Source organism: Halyomorpha halys, unplaced genomic scaffold (genome assembly GCF_000696795.3).
Source record: "Halyomorpha halys isolate HHAL.00 unplaced genomic scaffold, Hhal_1.1 Scaffold28.1, whole genome shotgun sequence".
Classification (NCBI taxonomy): Eukaryota; Metazoa; Arthropoda; class Insecta; order Hemiptera; family Pentatomidae; genus Halyomorpha; species Halyomorpha halys.
Genome location: NW_027110130.1, coordinates 43,829 through 49,096, shown reverse-complemented (window position 1 = coordinate 49,096; position 5,268 = coordinate 43,829).

The following is a 5,268-nucleotide window of genomic DNA, read 5'->3' as shown; positions in this document are numbered from 1 at the left end:
TCACTTAACTCTGACACACTCTGTATTTTTATACAGATATCTTCCTTTTGGAAGATGGTCCAATTTCATGAGAGCCGACGTTTCGTCCCACAGGACTTCATCAGGGCTAACAAAGCTACAAATAACTAAAATATAGAACAAAATAAGAGAGTAGATAACATGAAATAAAAGTACATAAAAAAAGGAATAAAATGAGATAAAAATTAAAGTAAAAAAAAAAAATGAATGAAATAGAACACTCAAACTAGAAAACAAAGGTGTCCTATTTTAGTCATTAATTTCTTCTTTTTTTTTTAACTTTAATTCTTATCTCACGTTTTCCAACATTTATTATGAACTGTATTTTTTATTTTTATCTAATTTTTTAATATTTCCATTTTTATTAATTGCCTAATACCTTTTTGTAATTCTTATTTATTAAAACTTTTATCTCTAAATCCTATTTTTATTTTTTTAAATTTAGTTTCTTCATTTTTGTATTAATTTTCAAATATTTTAAATCATGTATAGCCACACCTTTGCTTACTTTTATTTCATGTTATCTTTTCAATTATTTTGTTACTATATTTTAGCCCAGTGGGGCGAAACGTCGGCTTCCATGAAATTGGACCATCTTTCTTTTATGTATTACACACGGTCAATCAGACCGACTGTGAAATCTGAGATCTTCTGGAAGTCCCAGTTCTAATCCGGCCTGAGGCGTTGATTTTTTTTATTGAGTGACGGTCCCACGAAATAAAAAACTTGACCCCTAACCATAGTTAGGTAATATAGGATAATATAGGACTCCACTGGGAGTCTTGACCATAAAAAAAAAGTATGGATATGTACGTATTTGTTTCATGAAATGTAATATTTGAGTTAAGAAATAGAGATTTTAAAAGGAACAATTTTTTTTTTCTTAATCTATTAGAAAGATCCATCATTAAAAATAAAAAGAACCGAAATGAAGTTGTAAAAAAAAACCTATGTTTACTAAAAGGTTTAATAAATAATCATTGACATTTCTCCATTACCTAATACTTTCTTCTCGGCTGTGGTTTTGTAGATAACCCCATTCCTCTAGTTATCTAGGAGCTGGCCTAAGAATCCATAGACTAATCACTATCAAACTTTGTTATCTTATCGATTAGGAATATTATCTGAGGGAATTGCTTCATTTAAGTTGACTGATTTCAAGGCTATCATCCTGCACTCATTGGGTTTTTTTCTATTATTGCTAACATTATCCACCTCGTTCGAGAGATAACAAATTATGGATGGGCCAGCGGAAGAAAAGATATAATTATATATATAAATAATTGGCCGTATAATTTCAAATTATGAAGAAGATGGTCAGGGTTGCGGTCAAAAGAGAAAGGAAAATAGTTAACAACTATGTATTTTCCGACGTTTCGCCTCACTTTGTAGAGCTTTAGCGACTTTTCGCCCCTGCTGAAGCTTTCCAAATAGTACAAGAGCCCAAGAGGAGAAAAAAAGTCAGTTATCTCACCCCAATTTTTGATTACTTCAATAAAAACTATGTATAATTACTAGTCAAAATTGATGAGTCTGCCAAGTATAGGTAGGGGAAATAAAAAATGGCGGCTGTTTCAAAGCGATAAAAAAAACTAATTTTTCATTCGGAGCTCTATATCTTAAAAAGTAGGAACAACACAAGAAAACCTAAGAGAACGTTATTTAAAGAAGAGTAAATTTGCTAAAATATGAGTCCTAATAGAGTTGTTTACGTAAAATAGTTTTCGAGATATAGCTTTTTAAAAAGCTACATTTCATAAAAATGTTGTATGGGACGTACTAAAAGATCAGTAGTTAGTGAATTTATTTTGAAAAATTTATATCTCAAAAACCATTTGACGTACAGATGCCTATTAGCACTCAAATTAAAGCTAATTAATGAGCTATAAAGTAGTTTATGATGTTTATCTTCGAAGGAGTAATAGTTTTCATGAAATTTGCTAATATAAATTGATTTATATTTATTCGGACCAATTTTTATTTGCAAATTTATATTCATATGTGAATATCATAAAAACTACTATCTCTACGGAGATAAGTGTAATAAACTACTTTATAGTAAGTTAAATTTCCTTTATTTTGAGTGTTGGCAGACATGTGTGCGTCTTATGGATCTAGAGATATATTTTTTCAAAAATCCAACATTTTATACGAATATCTATAAATTAACATTTTGTGAGTTTATTTTGTCCAATATCATAAAAACTACTACTCCTACAAAGATAAACATGATAAACTATTTTTTAATAAATTTAACTAGCTTTAATTAGAGGGCTGACAAACATCTGTACATCCAATGGTTTCTGAAATGAAGTTTTTTATAAATCAAACTTATTGTCGGAACAACTATAAATCAATTTATTTTAGCAAATATCATTAAAACTATTATTCCTAAGATGGTGAAGGTCATAAAGTTATTTATAGTCCATTAAACTAGATTTAATTTGAGTGATAATAGACATCTGTACGTCTCATAGTTCCTGAGATATAAATTTCTCAAAATAAATTAACGAACTACTAATCTTTCAGAAGATTTTTAAGAAATTTTTCTTTTTAAAAAGCTATATCTCGAGAACTATTGGACGTAAATAGCTCTTTTAGGGATAATATTTCAGCAAATTTACTCTTCTTTAAATAATGTTCTCTTTGATTTTCTAGTGTTGTTGGTAGTTCTTATGATATAGAGCTCCGAATGAAAAATTAAGGTTTTGAAAGAGCTGCCATTTTTTATTTCCCCTACCTATACTTGGCAGACTCATCAATTTTGACTATTAATTATACCTAGTTTTCATTAAAGTAATCAAAAATTGGGTTGAAATAACTACCTTATTTTCTTCCCGGCTCTTGTACTATTTCCCAGATCCTCTCCTAGAGCAGTTTTAGATAAGCAGTCAGTAGGTTCTTATCTCACATATATTGTGCGTGAAATGGCAAACAAATCTGTTTTTGAAATTTAAATAATCCGGAAGATTTAGAGACTGTGTAATATTGTTTGTAGTAACTATGATAATACTGATGATATTGAAATAAACGTAAATGATAAGTCTGATATTCAAGTTCCTACAGATAAAATATAAACAGAATGACATAAACTAAATAATTGTTCAGAATAATTCTGTTCAATTATTTACTTTATGTTATTCTGTTTATATTTTATTTTTATTTTTTGTATTCATTGGTTGTTCATTGTTCTTAGCCCTGATGAAGGCTAGAAATTCTGGCCAAAACTTTGGCACGATTAAATAAGTTACTTCAACTTATTTGTGTTATATTTTGACCGTACCCCCGACCATCTTCTCATATAATTCATCAACAGTCAACTATCTCTCATCATTAATAATAAATATCTTCAATAATAATAATATAAAACGTTTTAGCTACATTTTATGAAAATCATTTAACGTGAATTGTTTAAACACTTAATTTAATACTCACTTATTACAATTGTAAAGGATAAATAGATATAAAACCACATTTTTCATTATTAGTATGTGAGAAGCATATGCGTATGCTCGTGTAACTCTCGATATTGCGTATGCCACCGGGTTTAAGATTCTAGATTTCAAACTGTAACGAAAAAAAGATCAGAAATAATCAAACCTATTTTCCGCCATTCTCCTCCATATATAGGAAACAAAAAAGAAGCATATTTTCTATTAAAAATCACAATATCTTTTTTCCAAAAGAGAAGGCTGAAAAAGAAAAGGTAAGAAGTGCTGCCATCTTTTGTTTAAGTGTCCCCTCTTTAAGCCTTAACCTACTTCTAGTATAACCTCATCAAAGATCATAAATACAAATATTTATATGTATTTAAAGATAAATGAGATAAAGGAAATAATTCATATATATATGCCAGAACTTCTTAGAATAAAAGCTACAGAAATATCTGACAGAGTTCGGTAAAAATTGCAAATCTATCATTTATAGATTTTATATTTTTGAGAAGCTGGTATATTCCTAATTTTGCTCAATGAAATTAATCTGATTTTTTTTTAATAATTATTAAATAAGTTTTGCCCTAAAGCTGTAATTGATATATGGTCACTCTGTCGCAAATGCGGCAGAGATTCTGAAACACCAGCCCATGTGCTGGGAAAATGCCCTAACTCCCTCTTTATAACACACTGGCACCACAGGGTCAAACAAGAATTGATGAAGTTCCTGAGAAAAAAAGACTTCACCTGCTTCGATGAGGTTAATTGTGTTGACACGGATCTGGTCCTGGATCCGACGGTGAGATTTAGAAATAATGACCTCAATCAGGTAAGTGGAGTGAAAGGGAATATATGAAAAAGGCGTCTCTTTCCTTAAGAAAATTTCCGCGAGATCTTCTGAGAGAGAGTTCACCTTGAGAGGCCTCTGGTTTGAATCTAGTGGAACAATACCAGATAGAAGGAGTTTCTTAGAAGACCCAGGTGTTAGCATTGGAGATATAGTGAGCTTAGCTTAGAAAATAGTATTGTGGACTTCCTGGGGATCATACATCAGCCATCACCTGCATGGGAATCAACTCCGAGATTATTCATTGTTTTTTATAAGTTTTAGTTTTTGGACCTGTCGATTTGTGATTAACTTATTTATTCATTAAATTATTTTTTCTAACTTATCTATTCATTGAAATACTTCTGTTAACTAACTTTGTGTTTGTTTTTTCTAAATCTATATATCTATTTATTTTTAATTTCTTTGTTTCATTCTATAAACTGATCTAATGCGATGACTAGGGATAGGATTTTTATGTGCTAAAAAATCCGAAATATGTACATAAATATGTGGTAGTAAATTGTCAAATATTTAAAAAAATAGGTATTTATAAATTTTGTATTATTCAACAATATACACTACTAATTAATTAGTAATTTTATAACTTAAAAAATGTTACATAAATATGTATTTATTATATATTATATGAATAATATTTTAAAGAAATTATGTTAAAATATGTACAAAAAAATGTACTTAGAGGAAACCTAGCAGTGCAGAGCAATAACAAGACATTAATTAGTAATTATAATTGATTAATAATTACTTAGAATGAATTCTGAACAACTTATAAATGGAAATGAAGAATAATCCTTATTAAAGAGAAAAAGAAAAAAAAAACTTTAGAAAAATATTTAAAACTTTGAAAGAAATCAATTATTCAATTATTCAGCAGGATCAATTACATAATTATTGCAGATTAAATGCATTTTTAAATTTTCAAATGAAAATCTTCGTCGGTTTGACCGCAGAATGGACTTGTACCGG